Source organism: Sesamum indicum, linkage group LG11 (genome assembly GCF_026168435.1).
Source record: "Sesamum indicum cultivar Baizhima isolate 11 linkage group LG11, ASM2616843v1, whole genome shotgun sequence".
NCBI lineage: Eukaryota > Viridiplantae > Streptophyta > Magnoliopsida > Lamiales > Pedaliaceae > Sesamum > Sesamum indicum.
Window position 1 is genome coordinate 8,286,199 of NC_142667.1, and position 19,137 is coordinate 8,305,335.

Genomic DNA, 19,137 nt, shown 5'->3' on the forward strand with positions numbered 1-19,137 from the left:
ATTATTACTTAATCGCAATAAAAAATTTTAAAGTTTTAATAATAATGATTATTTTGTAAAAATTGTAATTAGTGAGAATTAGTAACAAAATGTTGTCATTAAATTGTCACTATATACAACTAATGACACATGTATTGTGACAATACTTAGTGACAATAATATGTTATTGTCGCTATATTTATGTTATCACTATACTAATTATCTATAGTGACAACATCAGTCTTTATATTCAATATTTATCACTAATAATTATATATAATGACAAAATTAAAATGATTGTCACTCAATATATATTTTCTGTGACAATTTTAGAATTTTTACTTGATTTCTTGTTACTATTATTATATTTTTTTTTCGGCTGACGAGATGTAAGTATAATTTTAATTTTTTTTAAAAATAAATCAAATTTCGTATTTTAAAGAGATCTGAGTTCCATTCATTTTCACATAAGTCATTGACAATTTTCGAGGTTTGGGGTATATAGCTGTCAAATTAAATATTAGTAGGAATAAAATTATCATCGGTAATATAGTTATCGGATTAAAAATACAAATTTCCTCTTATTGCAAGACGTTTTTAAAAAAATTATAATTTTAGCCAATCACGTTCTAAATTAACATACATGACTTCAAAATTTTAGATTCCTGAAGGATTAAATCGTCACAATAAAGAGAATATATATATATATATATATATATATATATATGGCAAAAACAAGTCCTATGGGAAATCAATTAGATTTTACAAACATATATGATATTGGGATATTACATACATCCTATGAGAAATCTTCATAACTTAAGAATAGGACTTTGTTGGGTATTAACCACCAGTAATGAACTCAAAATAAATCCTATCAAACTATTACAGTGATGATGATAGGCTTAAAACCCTTATATAAATATAATTTGAAATTAACAAATAAATAATGAATAAAGAGTAAATGAACATATATGATTATACAAAATATGAAAGCAATAGATCTCAGATAGGATTTGGCTCAGGGGCTAGAACCGACAAGGAGGAGGCCCAAACACTACCAGTGGTCGGCAACCCCTCACGGTTGCTAAAACACACAGGCACCAAGGCTAGACCGCAAAGATCCACCAAAACCACTTAGGTTTCTCACTTATAACTATGAAGAATCACTCAAAAACACTGAGTAATTTCCACTTAGAAAATATCACAAAGAACTTAATTCATTGAAAAAGGGAAAAGACAATTTCTGTTCTATCTATTCATCCTCTCTGCCAGAAAAATTGACAGCCATAAATAAATAGGAGGACATTTTTAAGTTGGTGAGAGAGGGAGACGACGGAGTAAGAATCTGAGAAGAGGAAAGAGGGAAGAGAGAAGAAGACGAGGAGACAGAAGAGCGAAATGAGAGAGAAGGGCACAAAAATTGGAGAAATTAGGGTTAGGGTAAAATTACATATGTAAGTAGAAGTGGTCGGATCAGGTAATGGGTGTGGGTTGAGACATAGAGATGTGCTTAGACAAATTACATATATAACGCAGTGCTGTGCTCTGCTAAGCATATCGCATAATTTATTGCAGCTACGCCAACAATTCTGCCCTTCAAGTTCTCTCTCTCTCTCTCTCTCTCTCTCTCTCTCTCTATCTATCTATCTATCTATCTATATATATATAGGCGTAATTGCAAAAATAGTCCTGTAAATAAGGGGGGTTGGCGTTCTTGATCCCGTAACTTTAGGACTGGCAATTCTAGTCCCGTAAGTTTCAAAAAAGTCGCAATTTTAGTCCTTCGCACAAATCTGGCCGATTTTTGGATAATTTTACCCTTTTCTAGCTTTAAAATGAGCAGTTTAGTCCAGTTTCAATTATCATGCATTCTAATGCATGTCTTTCACCCATGCTCGCCAAGAATGGTATCAGAGCCTAGGTTTATTGAAGAAATATATGATTATATTACATTTTGACATTATTTATCCACTAATGGATGAGACTTTTCAAGATAAAATAACCGAACGAAAATTCGAGTTACTCTGAAAATAGGGAATATTTCCAGATTCTGGAAATACAAAGAAGAGAATTTCTCATGAAAATTCTAGACAAATGTGACAACGGTCCCAAGAGGATTGATCCGAAACTTCTCACGCCAGAAGAACAACAAGAGTGGCTGAGAAATTTTGAAGTTCGACAAGTACTACCGAGAAATGGAGTGAGACGTCTACACTCCACTAAAGTCCATGGTAGAATCCCAGCCAGGATAAATGGAACGGTAAATTCCTACATAATTTAAGTTCTAAAAATTATGACTGATTGGAAAGAACTCGAGCCGGATACATCAACGATCTCCCAAGATCTGAGGGAGATACAAAAGACGGTTCAAGACTATGGACATAGGTTAATACATATACCTATAAAAATAGAATCTTTGAGCCAAAAGGTGGACGAAGTCCTTAAGATCCTTCCCGATCTACACAAGGGTCTTACAAATCTGAAGGCAGAAATCACAGATCTGAAGAAAAACCAATGAGAGAGCCCTGAGACACCTAGATCCAGACAGGAGCGAATCAGGAACGCCCTTGGAACAGTACCTCTTCTACATCAGAAGGGGAAGGCCACAGAGATTCAAAAGCCAAAGTCAAGAGAAGATCTAATTATTGCATCTATTAGATCTATCAAATAATGGAGGTAACGAGAGTGGATCTATCAGATCTACAAGAATTAGCGGAATCCTTCTCCCAACTCGGTATCATGGATTTAGCAATATTCAAACAAATGAGATCACTCCAGTACTACCACTGCCGGAGGGAAGTACATGCTCTAATGATCCTCCACAATTTCCACACTAATGCCATTCCAACATTTGTGAGAACCAGGCTAAAGGAAAATCCAGGAAGAAATTCAAAAAGAGTGCCGGAGAATACATCTTGCGCTATATTGAACCTGGATATCATCGATTTTCAAAATATCGAGAAATTGATAGACGAATGGGTTGCAACCATCAAGATAGCAGCTACTACCCTAGAGCTCGACAAGAAAAACTTCATAAAGCTTGTGGAGTTGAGCTTGGAGGGATCAGTGAAGATCGGATGGGATAATACCCCAGAAGATACTAAAGCCAGTATCCTTGCCGGAGACTCAAAAGGTGCAATAGCAGACAGGCTAGGGAGGCTTATCAAGATACACTTCATCGGAGATGGATACTTCGAAGGAAGTAGAGCAGAAAAGGCTAGAGAATATGCACAGGCTCTTTTCAGCCTAGAACTAAGAAGTATTTGCGCAGTAGATGAATACATCTATTGGTTTTGCAAGTATTTCTTTCAAAGTGGAGTAGCAACGGAGGTAGCAGCTCCAATGTTCTTCGCAAAAATATGCAGTCCATGGAGGGAAATGTTGATCCAATCATATAAAGTACCTGAAAGACAGCTGGATTCAGTCGCGCGAAGAATGTCTTTCCTTAAAGACAAACTGAAGGATTGGTGTTATCAAGCATCCATCCAAAAGAATATGAAAAGACTGAGAGGTAAAATCAAACGAACCCCTCTCTGTTGTGATAACAATGATTTTCCAACTATTATATGAGAATCAAACGAGCCAAGAAAAAGGAAGAAGCAAAATAGTGACTCCTACCCCAGGAGTTCCAGAAGAACCTTTTCCCGACGGTGATCATGGTGGTCCAAGTCCAAAGCCAGGACATACAAATCTAGACAGAGAACAGGACCAACAAGGGCTTCATCCCAAGGATCTAGACGAACAGATGCAAGATCCAACGGAAGAACCCCTACAAGGAGAACTTTCAGACGGGCCCATACCCGAATTAATGAAAGTTTCAAAGACTGCAGTTGCTGGACTTGCGGAGCAAAAGGCCATATATCTCCCGATTGCCCACAAAAACGTGGTGAATTAAGAAAATTTGAAGCCACGAATGATATCTTAGATGCAGTTTACTATGGAAATTTGGTACCCATCTACCAATTCGAAGATCTTACTTCAGACGAAAGCGTCTATGAGGAGGAAATAAAGACTGATTCAGATGGATCTTCAACCGAGTCAGAATAATTGCAACGAGGGAAATAGGCTTCAAACCTCTGAAAGCCTATCAGGATTCTTTTCCAGAATGACGGTGTCAAACAAAACTATGGAAAGAATCATGCGACAAGATTGCAACCTCAGCCTATATGATGGATTCAGGATTGGAGGCATTGGGAAAGTCCTAAACCAGATAGGACTAATCCAAAGAAGGCATCACATCATCTACAAAGTAAGTTTAGGTGAGTTTGATATACCTATTGAACTTACTGGTAATGTGATGGAAATGCAATTAATTCCTAAAGAAGAAATTCTTGAAGAATTAAGCAAGATTAGAGAAGAAGTAGCTGTTACTATGAAATGGATCCACATAGGAACTATTGAAGTAGTAATAAAAGCGACTTTTAAAGAAAGAATTGATTCAGAAATACATTTATCGATAATGGATAGAAGAATCAATAACTTAAGAGATGGTTGTCTTGGAACAATGATAGGAAATTTGTATGCTTGAGTATATTGAGATTTCTAGAATTTTCAAGGAGTTCACCAAGGTAATGACACCATACCCTGTTAGGATATCTAGAATAGGCGGTGTTGATATTATTATAAAAGATCACCCAGTCTTAGATCGGACACTTAGCTCTAGGACTGAGTTTAGTAGTCGGATGTCTTTTTCAGAAGATAGGATTATAGGCTACAAAGGAAAGGAGAAAGAGTTACTAAAAGCTTTAACTCCTCAAGAGATTAGGGTAGATAACGTACAACTTAGATGCCCTGAAGGATGAAAAGAAATACAAGTTATATTTGACATCACTAAAAAAGATAATTATTTCCCTTGTGATGACTTCTATAATTTGCAGCAACCTGTTGTTGGAAAATATGAGGGCATGCTAGAAATAGCAGGCCATGAAATTTTAGTTGCAGGTGTGGTAGGACGAGAAAATGGAAGTATGACTTTGGGGATAAGTTTCCTCGAATATCATAAACCATGGGGAAGAAAAGGTAACGGAATAGAATTCAGTCTTGATGGTGTTACCATAAGGATTGAATGACGAGTTCCTTTTCTATATACATATCTGTTTGTATGTTATATGATCAATATAAGATAGAATATTTTGCAGCTTATATTGATTCAGGATCAGGAATTTGCACGGCAAAACCTGGAGTTTTTCTTGAGGAAGCAAGGGAAGCCTTACCTGTTATTGCAGGAAGGGATTTTTCGCAAAAAATCCTGATACTCAATAAGGGAATACGAAAAGCCAAAATCATGATTGGAGGAGCATTTGGATCACCCTGGTTTAGGATAAAAACACCTCCTATATACTTTCATGATACAGGTGCCGATATCTTGCTAGGTAACAATTTTATTCAAACATTTGCAAGATATATGCAAGATAATTAAAGCAATCTGTTAATCTTTACTACTAACTGTGGTAGTGAGATACAAGTGTTGTGACGAGAAAAGGCATTTAATAGGATAATGCCAATATATTTTCGCAGCAAACGTAGTGATCTTGATGCCAAATTAACTCATTCAAAAATGCAGGATAACAGAAAATTTGATAAGGTTCTTTTGTCTTTCAGGCAACAGGGACTCATAGACAACGATAATTTCTATAAGGAATCCGAGGAGGAAATTCTGAACCTTAAAGAAGCACTACTGGAAATAAAATCGCTAGATATTGACGAAGAGAGCAGGTTTTCTCTTGAGAATGTCAAGAGGCTCATCCAGAGGAACTTTAATGAAAATCCTCTAGCCTGGTGGGATAGAAATAAGATCGAAGCTACTCTAAAGGTCAAAGATGAATGCAAATACGAGTATGTTCGATACAAACCTATCCAGATAACATGGAGGATAAGAAGGATATGCAAATGATAATCAAAGAGCATATCAGTCTTTGACTCATTGAACCTGGAGTCTCTACCTACAGTAGCCCTGGATTTCTGGTAAGAAACCATGGTGAGATTAAGAGAGGTAAACCCAGATTAGTATTTAACTATCAAGGTATTAATAAGATATTAGAATTTGATGGTTATTACATTCCTAGTAGAGCACACTTAATTGATTGCATTAAAGGAGCAAAAGTATTTTCTAAATTCGATTGCAAATCTAGTTTCTATCAGATTAAAATGGAGAATAAATCAAAGAAATTTACTGCATTCTCCAAACCACAGGGACAATATATCTGGAATGTGCTTCCAATGGGTTTAGCTAACGCACCCCAAATTTTCCAAAGAAAAATGGATAATCTTTTTAAAGATTACTTCGAATTTATGTTTGTCTATATTGACGACATACTGATTGCATCAAAAAATATGAAGGAACATATTAAACATCTTGAAATATTTTCTGATGCATGCTATAGGGAAGGTTTAGTACTTTCTGAAAAGAAAGCTACTATTGCAGTCAATAAGATTGAATTTTTAGGAATTCTTATTGATGAAACAGGAATTGAGTTGCAGGACCATATTGTGGAGAAAATCCTCAATTTTCCAGATGTACTCAAAGACAAGAAGCTACAAAGCTTCTTGGGAGTTGTTAATTTTGCAGGAATCTTCATTAAGGATCTTGCAAGATACAGAAAGGATTCCAGACCACTTCTGAAAGAAACGGAGAGTTTAAAGTGGAAATGGGAAGAAATCCACACCAAAAGGGTTCGTGAGCTTAAACAAGTTTGCAACAACCTTCCAAAGCTTGCTAGACCACAAGACAGGGATGAATTGATAGTCTACACAGACGTGCGGTGCTCATGAAGAAGACAACTACAGGGGAAGAACCCTGTAGATATACTGGAGGGTTGTTCTCTTTGGTACATAAATGAGAAATAATTCTTTGTGGTTTGGAAGGCTTTCAAAATATGGCCTTTATTCTTACTTGCTAAAGAATATACTTTAAAAGTTGATAATACTAATGTTAAGGCTTTCTTAAAGAATAAATTAGAATAAAAAATAGAGAAAGCACGTATTATCGGATGGCAAGCAGAATGCCAATATTATTGTTATAATATTGTCTTTATAAAATCTCATGAGAATGTTCTTGCAGATTTCTTGACGAGAGATGGAGGCATCTGAAGCAAACTCCATCATGTTGAGACTCAGGCACCTTAGGGAAAACCTCGAGGAGCTTGACAGAAAGTTCGGACAGCTAGCGGTTAACGCCCAAGTTGCCGGACAAATTCAATGAGCTAATCTAGACACTGTCTAGGTCGTAATAAGGAGTTCCTTATTAGCATCCACCTTGCTATGGAACGACATAAAAGAACCAATTCGGAAGGCGTCACCTTCGGGGATGACTCACGAGTTGAGGGAGCATGACCCAGAACATGTATTTAGAATACAGGGCTCTAGACTTGTAGCGTCGGATTTAAGTACCGATTGCACAAGGCCATCACCAGACTGTGGTGAAACGGCAACAATTGAGTCAAAGGAAGTACAAACTCCTCTTGATTCAAGCCAACCCAGACCTCAGGGGTTAAAGAGGGAGATTTTAGCCTTAGGCCAATGACAGGCACCTCTAAGGTTAATATTAATGAGTCAATACCTTCTTCTGCTTGGCAGGATTATCAGCGTATGTGGGGAAAATTACTTTCTCGCAAAGGAGTTAATCCAAGTAAGACCATTATAGAAACATCCGAAAAATACAACAGAGTCCGGATGTTAAAAGGGTCTAAACCCGAAGATGTTCGAGAATGGTATGATTTTGGAGCTCTTGCTTCAGTTCATACTATGTCACCAAGTTTTCCAGAAATATCAAAGCTTCCGGAGTTGATTAGTAGGGCGGTCTTTGATTCATGGCAAAAAACAACCCCCACTTAAAGAGAGGCGACATTCTGGAGATAAAATTCATTTCAGTTGCTCCAGAAACAGCAGGAAAATGGTCTCATCCAGCATTTCATTTCATGAAGTTGCAGAGGCCAGACATGGTGGCGTTTAATAAAATCAAAGCTGCCTCAGAAGAAGCTCCCTGGTATTAGCCATTAGTGAAGATAGTATCTCTACCAGGAGAGCTTGGGGATTATGGGTCTGTCTCACATAAATGGACAAAGTCAAATATCCATTCAAGATTTTCTCGAATAAAGTGAATGGATCATTCCTGTTAAACTCTATGATAGGAAAAAGTACTGACTTCGCAGAAAGCTTATTTGAAAAGAAAAGGATGTTAATCTGGAAAAATAAGCTGCCGGTGACTGAAGCAACGAGGATGAAGACGTGCAACATGTTGCATGTTGGGCAATGGCATAATCATTTGTGCCCTTGCTGTGAGAAACAAGAGAAGCCCCTGTTCGGGACAAAAATCCGGGTCACATAAAATAAACCCGAACCAGATCAGGACAAGGAAAAGAGAAAATTTTTTACCAAAAGAAGTAAAAATTAAAAAAATGTAAAAAATTGAGGAAATAAGGTTGTCGGTAGAAGATGACAAAAGCCAACAGTCTAGAAGACAGCTGGAAGTCACATGGCCGACAAATCATAATGACAAACAGCTGGAAAAGCAAGAACAATGACGAGCGCAGTGACGTCATTCGGAAAGGACAAAATGATGACGGAAGCAATGACATCATCAAAAAATCAAGTTGGGGTCCGAATTTCCACGGGCGCCTATAAATAAAGATGCAAGGAAGCAGAAGGGGATCATTAGAAAACTTCTCCTACTCTTCAAAGCATTAAAATTCTGAGTCATTTTAATCTCCTGTAATATTTTGATTTTTCAGTTTATGGGGGTTTCCGAACAGGTCAAGTCCTCTACACCATGAGAGGCTAAAAGAGTTGTCTCCTCCAATGGACGAATAATATCTATGTAATATTTCTTATATTTCTTCAATAAAAAGTTAGGCTTCTATTCAACTTGTGTATCCAAAATTTTATTGAAGTCCCCATACTGGAGTCCCTTTCACGCCCTAAGGTAGGAAATGAAATAGGACTGTACTAATTGTTGCTGAAGGAGCCAAGTATTTGCGAACCATCTGATGTGGTAGTCTGGTTGGAAGAAGTCCATAAAACCGAGGACTTGGAATACCTGGGAACAAGGCGGTCGAGAAAAAGGTATGAATTTATGAGGGCTTAGTTTATTTCGGAAGCATGTTGGGCCAAACTTGGAGCATGTTAGGGGCTAAAGATAATTTTTCGCTAGAAGGGCAAAATGGTCCTACAATGGGCTCAAGGACCAAAATTACAAAAATTCGAAAGATACAGGACCAAAATTGCCACCGCGAAAATTAGAGGACCAAATTTTCCATACCCCTATACATACAGGATGAAAAAGCAATATTGCCTATATATATATATTCTGCATTTCAACTGATTTGCTGTCTTATTGCAGAAAGGTGTGATATTAAGAGCATTGCCTGTTTTAGCTGAATCCCAAGAGACATGTTTGCTGCTGCTGAAAGCTGCTTCCCGAAATGCGGGAAGATGGTAGATTTGGGCTGTTCATCAGGGCCCAACTCTCTTTTTGTCATCTCCACATCCTGGATACAGTTGAACAGTTGTGCAGTAAGAAAAAGTTTATTGGATCAGATAACTCACCTGTATATGAGGTGTTTCTGAATGATCTTCCAGACAATGACTTCAACAACCTCTTCAAGTTGATTCGTCGTCAGGCGATTGGTAAGAATAAGAAGAGATGGTGTTTTTTGTATGGCTTGCCTGGGTCTTTCTACGATAGATTGTTTCCTAGCAACAGCCTTCAGTGGCTTTCTCAGGTATTAAGAACTTAATTATTTTATTATAGGAAAAACTGCAATTTCAACCCGTAACTATACGACGGTGAAAATTTTAATCTTCTTGGAACTTTATTTGTCAATTAAGCTCCATAATATTTAAAAAGAGTTGACAAATTAAGAACAAAGTCTGCAAAAAATTGAAAATGTCAACCTTGAGCCAGAAAGTGGACGAGATCCTTAAGATCCTCCCCGATCTACACAAGAACCTTATAGATCTGAAGTTAGAAATTGTAGATCTAAGGAGAAATCAAAGAGAAGCCTTGAGACATCTAAGTCATGACAAGAGTGAATCAGGGACGCCCTTGGAATAGTACCTCTTCTACATCAGAAAGGGAAGGCAAATGAGATTCCAAAGCCCAAGATCATAGAAGATTTCATCATCTCATCCATAAGATTATAAAGTAATGGAGGTAACAAGAGTAGATCTATCAGATTTATAAGAATTGGTGAAATTCATTTCCCAATTCGGGATTGTGGATAATATCCAAACCAATGAGATAACTCCAGCACTACCACCACCGTAGGGAAGTACATGTTCCAATGATTCTCCACTGGATCATCGAATGAGAACAAGTGTAGATTTCCACACCATCGCCACTCCAACGTTCGTTGGGATTAGGCTAAAAGAAAATCCAGGAAGAAATTCAAGAAGAGTGTCTGAAAATACACCTTAGGCAAGAACCATGCTCCAGCCCTTGCATCCATACGGCGCTATACTTAACCTGGATACCATCCATTTTCATAATACCGAGAAATTGATAGATGAGTGGGTTGAAGTCATCAAAATAGCAGTAACTACCTTAGAACTCGATAAGGAAAACTTCATAAAACTTGTGAAGGTAAGTTTGGAGGGATTTGTGAAGATCAGATGAGATAATACCCCAAACGATACCAAAGCCAGTATCCTTGCCGGAGATTCAAAAGGAGCGATAGCAGATCAGCTAGGAAGACTCATCAAGATACACTCATCGGAGATGGTTACTTCGAAGGAAGTAGAGTAAAAAAGGCTAAAGAATATGCACAAACTCTCTTTAACCTTGAACTAATGAGTATTTGCACGACAGATGAATATATCTATTAGTTTCGCAAGTATTTCTTCCAGAGTGCAGTAGCAACAATAGTAGCAGTCCCAATGTTCTTTGCAAAGATATGCAGTCCATAGAGGGAAATACTGATCTAGTCATACAAAGTACCTGAAAGATAGCTAGATTCAATTGCAAGGAAGATGCCTTTCCTTAAAGATAAACTCAAGGATTGGTGTTATCAAGCTTTTATCTAGAAAAATATGAAAAGACTGAGAGGTAATCTCAAACGAACTCCTCTATGTTGTGATAACACTAATTTTTCAACTATTATAGGAGAATCGAGCGAGCTAATGAAGAGGAGGAAACAAAATAGTGCCTCCTACCCTAGGAGTTCCAGAAGAACCTTTTTGCCGACATAGATTCTGGTGGTCCAAGTCAAAAGTCAAATCATACGAATTTGAAAAGAAAATAGGACCAACAAGGACGTTATCCTAAGGATCTAGACGAACAGATGCAAGATCCATAGAAAGAACCCTTATAAGGAGAACTTTTTGACGGACCCATACCCGAGCCAATTAAAGTTTGAAAGACTGCAATTGCTGGACCTATGGAGTAAGAGGACATATCTCTCCCGACTGCCTGCAGAAACATGGTGAATTGATAAAATTGGAAGCTACGGATGACATTCTAGATACAGTTTACTATGGCGATTTGGTACCCATTTACCAATTCGAAGACCTTCCGTCAGGCGAAAGCGTCTATGAGGAGGAAAATGAGACCGATTCAGATGGATCTTCAATCGTGTTCGAATAATAATAACGAGAGAGATAGGCTTCAAACCTCTGAAAGCTTGTCAGGGTTCTTTTTTAGAATGACAGTGTCAAACAAAACTATGAAAAGAATCATACGAAAAGACTCCAACCTTAGCCTATACGATGGATTTAGAATTGGAGGAATTCGAAGAGTCCTTAACCAAATAGAACTGTACCAAAGAAAGCATAACATAATCTACAAGTAAGTTCAGGTGAGTTTGCTATACTTATGGAATTTACTGGTAATGTGATGGAAATGAAACTTAATCCTAAAGAAGAAATATTGAAGAATTGAGTAAGTTTAGAGAAGAAATAGTTGTTACTATGAAATGGATCCATATAGGAACTATTGAAGTAGTAATGAAAGCAACTTTTAAGGAAGGAATTGATTCAAAAATACATTTATCTATAATGGATAGAAGAATTAATAACCTAAGAGATGGTTGTCTTAGGACAATGATGGGTAATCTATATGTGGAAAAATTGATATTTGATACTCATCCCAGGATCACATACAACCTAACAGACTATGATTTCAGCAGAGTCTTAACCCTTCATCAGAATTTTAAAAAAGGAAAGATCTAATGAAAAAAAGTAATAGATCATATTCTATAACTTATAGAATAGCTTGTGCCCTTTCCAATATACATCATTCTGATTTATTTCATAGGAAAGAGTACATTGAGATTCCTAGAATTTTCAAGGAATTTGCTTAGGTTATGGCACCAGATCCAATTAGGATACCTTGAATAGATGGTGTCTATATTGTTATAAAAGGTCACCCAATTTTAGATCGAACACTTAGCTCTAGAACTGAGTTTGATAGCAGAATGTCCTTTTCGAAAGATAGGATCATAGGCTACAGAGGGAAGGGGAAAGAGTTATTAAAAGCTTAGAGTCCTCAAGAGATTAGGGTGGATAACATGAAACTTAGATGCCATGAAATTTTGACATCACTGAAAAAGAAATCTTTTCCCTTTGTGATGAAGGCATGTTTGCAGGTGTTACAAGAAGAGAAAATGGGAGTATAACTTTAGGGTTAAGTTTCCTCAAAAATCATAAATCATGGGGGAGAAAAAGTAATGAAATGGAATTCAGTCTTGATGGTGTTACCATAAGGATTGAATGATGAGTCCCTTCTCTATATACATATATGTTGGTATGTTGTATGATCAATATAAGACAGAGTATTTTGCAGTTTATATTGATTCAAGATCAGGGATTTGCATGTCAAAACCTGGAGTTTTCCCTAAAGAAGCAGAGAAAACCTTACCCGTTATTGCAGGAGGGATTTTTCACAAAAGTTCCTAATACTCAATAAAAAAATATGAGAAGCCAAGATCATGATCAGAGGAGCATTTGGGTCACGTTGGTTTAGGGTAAAAACACCTCCAATTTACTTCATGATACAGGTGCTGATATTTTGTTTGGTTATAATTTCATTCAAATATTTGCAAGATATATGAAGATAATCAAAGAAATCTGTTAATCTTTACTTCTAATTGGGGTAGTGAGATACAAGTTTTGTGAAGAGAAAATGCCTTTAACAGGATAATACCTATAAATTTTCGCAGCAAGCGTGGTGAATTCGATGCCAAATTAACTAATCCGAAGAATATAGGATAAGAGGAAATTTGGTAAAGTTATTTTATCTTTCAAGCAACAAGGACTCATCGATAGCGATAGCTTCTATGGGAATCTGAAGAAGAGATTAGGAACCTCAAGGAAGCATTGCATGAGATAAAGTCATTAGATTTTAGCGAAGAAAGTAAGCTCTCTCTCGAGAACGTCAAGAGACTTATCCAGAGGAATTTCAGTGAAAATCATCTGGCATGATGAAATAGGAACAAGATCGAAGCTACTCTGAGAGTTAAAGAAAAATGCAAGTATGAGTACATTCGGTACAAGCCTATCCAGATGAGAATGGGAGATAGGAAGGATATGCAGGCAACTATCAAATAGCATATCAATCTTGGACTCATCGAGCCTGGAGTCTCTGCATACAATAACCCTGGATTTCTAGTGAGAAACCATGATGAGATAAAGAGAGGTAAACCTAGGTTGGTAATTAATTATCAAGGTATTAATAAAACATTAGAATTTAATCGATATTACATTCCCAATAGAGAGCACTTAATTGATTGCATTAAAGGTACAAAAATATTTTCTAAGTTTGACTGCAAATTTGAATTTATCAGATTAAAATGGACAATGAATAGAAAAAATTTACTGCATTCTCCACACCACATGGACAATATATCTGGAATGTACTTCCAATAGATTTAACTAATACATCTCAGATATTTTAAAGAAAAATGGATAATCTTTTTTAAGATTATTTTGAATTCATGTTTGTCTATATTCACAACATATTGATTGCATCTAAAAGTATGAAAGATCATATTAAACATTTTGAAATATTTTCTGATGCATGCCATAAAGAAGGTTTATTGCTTTCTGAGAAGAAAACTACTGTGATGTCAATAAAACTGAATTTTAGGAGTTCTTATTGATGAAACAGGAATTGAGTTACAGGACCATATTATGGAAAAAATCCACAATTTCCTAAACATACTCAAGGACAAGAAGCATTTGCAGAGCTTTTTGGGAGTTGTTAATTTTGCACGCATCTTCATTAAGGATCTTGCTAGTTGTCAGGCTTAATTGTCAAATTAAATTTCAATAGGATTAAAATTATCATCTGCTATTATAATTATGAGATTAAATTTACAATTTTTCCTATCATTGCAAGACGTTATAACAACATTATACTTTCACCCGAGCGAGCATGCACCATATATCTAAATTAACAGATATGGGTTCAAAATTGTAGAATCCTGAAGGACTGGAGCGTAACAGTAAAGAGAATATATACATGGAAAGAACAAGTCTTCTGGAGGTATTTGAAGCTTATGAGAAGCAATACGAAAGAGACTTCTCCACGTTTTTTAGCTTGAGAGGTGAAGAAATGATAGCTAGTGGACGTATGGTTTTGACATTTATCGGCAGAAGTGTTGAAGATCCCTCTTCCAAACATCATTCCGCCGATTACACTTTGCTTTCACAAACACTTATTGATATGGTGGCTGAGGTATGTACATATATATATATATATATAATTTACTCGATATATTGGTTAACTTAACTCTCTATTCCAAGAACTTGTGAAGATGGACGATTTGTACTCATTCAATGTGCCTATCTACATGCCCTATGAAGAACAAGTGAAGAGAGTGATACAAAATGAAAGATCCTTCAATTTGGACAAGCTGCATGTTTTTCCTGTCCGTTGGGATGCCCAATACAACATACTCAACTATGAAAATAATATAGGGTTTGATAAACATCGGAGTGGGAAATTGGTGGCAAATTGTGTTAGAGCTTTCATGGAACCATGGCTGCTCATTTTGGGAGAAAATGGGAGAGCATTTGTCCAAATAGAAATATTCATCATATTACACTATACTCATTTCCTTATCTAGGAAACGATAGTAATGTGACTTGTTAGGTTACCAAAAATTAAATGATTTGAATATTGAGTTATATGTAGTATCAATATTGTTTTAATGATCTGAAGAAAATAATGATTGAATATGGCGACTAGTGATAAATGATTTTTTGGTAAAAGAATTCTAATAAGTTAGATTTTACAAACGCATATGATGTTGGGATATTTCATACATCCTATGAAAAATCTTCGTAACACAAGAAAAGGACCTTGTTGGGCATTCATCACTAGTAGTAAACCCAAATTAAATCCTATCAAACTATTACAGAGATGATGAGTTTGAAAACCTTTATACAAATATAATTACAAATTAACGAATAAATAAAAAATAAAGAATAAATAAACAAATATGATTATACGAAATATGAAAGCAGTAAATCTCAATAGGATTTGGCTCAGGAGCCAGATCCCGCAAGGAGGAGGCTTAAACTCCACCATTGGCCAGCAACCCCTCATGGTTACTAAAACCTATAGTCACCAAGGTTAAACCACAAAGACCCACTAAAACCACTTAGGCTTCTCACTTAGAAGCACAAAGAATCACTCAGAAATATTGAGATCTTTCTACTCAAAAAATTTCACAAAGAACTTAGTTCACAATGAAAGGGGAAAGACAATTTATGTTTTGTCTATTCTTCTTCTCTGCCAGAAACACTGGTAGCCTTAAATAAATAGGAAGACATTTAAGTTGGTGAAAGAGGGAGACGACGGAGCAAGAACCCAAGAAGAGGGAATAGGAAAGAAGACGAGGAGACAAAAGAGCAAGATGAGAGAGAAGGGAACAAAAGCAGGAGAAATTAGGTTTAGGGCAAAATTAAATATGTAAGTGGAAGTGGCCGGGTAGGGTAATGGGTGTGGGCCAGGTGAGCAAGTGGGTTGAGACATGGAGATGGGCTTATCCATCCAAGTGAGGGGTGTATAGGTGGGTATTGGGCCTAGGAGACATGTGCCATAAATTTCCAACATACTCCCTCTTGGATCATGGACTTAAAAGAGGAAATCAGGCCCAAGGCCGGATCTGGCATTCATCATTGCCAGAACACATGGATTGTACCTACAAGAGAAAACAGAGAACACTCATTGCTTACAAGGGTTAGATGGTGCAGTAAAAACAAATTAAGTTAAGGCAAGTAAAAAAAATTCAAAACATTTCTCCAACATCTTCTTCAGAAACTAGGTTAGCATCTTGTAAAATTACCCAAAAATGCAGTGGAGAATTTGGGGCTTAGGGTTCCAACGTCCACGTGAGCGCAACTTAAACACCTAGCAGCTTGCAGGGCTGATGACGTGGTGGGAAAAGAGGCCCTCTTCCTGCTTTTTTTTCACCCCTATGTAAGTGAAATCTCTCTCTCTCTCTCTCTCTCACTCTCATAATTGCTGCAAATGAAGTTGCATGGGAAGAAAGATAGCTGAAAATGTTTTTATTATCGTCGGGTAATAACTCCACCACTGTGGTAAACTGCTTTTGTGGCAATAGGGCTCCATTAAGAACCTCTTGGACCAATGACAATCTTGGAAAAAGGTTTTATTCTTGGGCAAATTATAAGGTAAGAATATTAAGTTTAAGTTTAAGTTTTATAGATATATCTTCCTAAAAAATGATTTATTGGCTTATTTTTTGTTCGATTACAGAGTGGAGGGTGTCGATTTTTTACCTAGGATGACCCCCCTATGTGTACTAGAGCTCTATGTGTCATACTCGGTTTGTTTCGCAAGCTTCAAGCAATGAAAACCAAAGGAAAAAATGTTAAAGAGAAGATATTTTGGCTTAAAGTTTGCTTGGTGGCATCATGGTTTGTGTTGGTCGGTTTTTAAAATTGCAACATCTTGTAAAATTGCCAAAAAATACAGCGGAGAATTTGGGGCTTAGGGTTCTGACGTCCACATGAGCGCAACTTAAACACCTAGCAATTGCAGGGCTGATGACGAGGCGGGAAAAGAGGCCCTCTTGCTGCTTTTTTTCACCCCTATGTAAGTGAAAATATCTCTCTCTCTTATAATTGCTGCAAATGAAACCACATGGGAAGAAAGATAGCTAAACATGTTTTCATTCGTCGGATAATAACTCCACCACTTTGATAAACTGCTTTTGTGGCAATAGGGCTCCATTAAGAAGCTCTTGAACCAATGACAATCTTGGAAAAAGATTTTATTCTTAGGCAAATTATAAGGTAAGAATATGAAGTTTAAGTTTACGTTTTGTAGATATATCTTTCTAAAAAATGATTTATTGGCTTATCTTTTGTTCGATTACAGAGTGGAGAGTGTCGATTTTTTACTTGGGATGACCCCCCTATGTGTACTAGAGCTCTATGTATCATACTCGGTTTGCTTCCCAAGCTTCAAGCAATGCAAACCGAAGGAAAAATGTTAAAGAGAAGATATTTTGGCTTAAAGTTTGCTTGGTGGCATCATGGTTTGCGTTGGTCAGTTTTTGGATGGGTAAACAAATGGTGGTTTCTGGATAAACCATTCCAGGTTGCTAGATTGGTAGGGACTTACCTTATGTTGTTTAAACATAAGATGGAGGAATGTGTATGCTAGATATGCATATTATGTAATGGTATTTTGTAGTTTTGGTAATGAAATTGAAAGCCTCAAAATTTTCAGCTTTTGTGAATTGTATGTTGTATTGTTAATGAATTTTGTGTTAACAAATTTTGTCAATGAATTTTAATAATGACATTGAAAGCCTCAAATTGCAGTTGTTAATGAATGTGGTTTGGGTTGTTAATGAATTTTCAACCTCAAATTGAAAGTCTCAACAAGATAGTAATATAATGAAAATGAAGAACATTCATTTCTGCACCCTTTTCAACATGTAAAAAACATTCATTTCACAACATCTTACATAAATATCCATTTACAACACCCCCCAATTCGTAGCATAACAATAACAACTGATTCCTCAAGTTTCTAAAGTATCTTGAGATTACGGACAAAAAATGTTTCCATTCCTATAGAAAAGTTCTTTAACAAAAGGTGAATTCCTCCAATCTTTGTTCTTTCCCTTCCCCCCTTGTCTTTTGATTGTGATAACACATCGTTCAACCTTGATAATGTAACATACTTCTTGCCATCCTTCTCTAAAAAAGTGCATGTTGACAGAAGAGATTTGGTCTCTGGATGCAAAGGTTGTTTTGAAAAAACCTCCTGTCTCCCGGTCCCTCTTGGTGGGGCTCTAATATTCACCTTTGAGACTGGTGGCTGCAGATGAGTTGGTGGAGGTGGCCTAAAAGTTTGACGTGTATCTTGTTGCTGGGATGTGGAAGACTTGTATGATGCCCTTCATGATTGCTTGTGTGCAACTTTTTGTTTACAATGGGGTGGTTTGAATGGTGTTGCTTTAGTGATTTAAGGTTTGGGTACTGGTTTTGTTGAAGTTGGTTTCTCACATATTACCTATAAGGAGAATGAAATTAACCGAATAAGTGATTGATAAACAAAAGGTGAATTACTCTCTATGAAAATTCTTGAAATACTTGAAAATTACTTAATGAAGCTGCAGTTTCTTGACTCGTATGATGGACTACATCAATTGAAATTTGTTCTTGCATCCCCTGAGAAAAAGTCATTAAGTATTAGTGAAGGTGTAATTAAAATAAAATAAATGGAATGGTTGCTGAAGTTTCTTACCCTAGATTTGTCTCCCTCAAATGCATCAGTTTTAGTTAGGGTGTCAATTGATGTTTGTTCTTGCATCCCCTAAAAAAAAGTCATTAAGTATTAGTGAATGTATAATTAAAATGGAATGGTTACTGAAGTTTCTTACCCTAGATTTGTCTCCCTCCAACATGTCTGTTCGGGTGTCTTTGCCACCTGCCTCCTTTTCAACCTGTAACAGAAAAGTTTCATAAATTAACACACTTGCCTCCTTTGTCACTACTTACTCTGTAGTACACATTTCCAAGCTTTGTGAAATATATTCAATTACCAAAATAACCAACCTCACTAGCTATCTTATTCAGTTTTGAAATAGACATTTCATACACATCCTCATAATCAAATTTGTACCTTAATTCCCTAAAAAATATAATGTAATAGTTTCTAACAAACTATCATTATTATCT

At 36.5% G+C, this 19,137-nt stretch overlaps 1 pseudogene; it reads left to right on the plus strand.

The window, feature by feature from the left end:
• Positions 1 to 9,369: 9,369 nt before the first annotated feature.
• Positions 9,370 to 15,041, plus strand: LOC105173795 (benzoate carboxyl methyltransferase pseudogene; annotated as a pseudogene).
• The last annotated feature ends 4,096 nt before the right edge of the window (positions 15,042 to 19,137 follow it).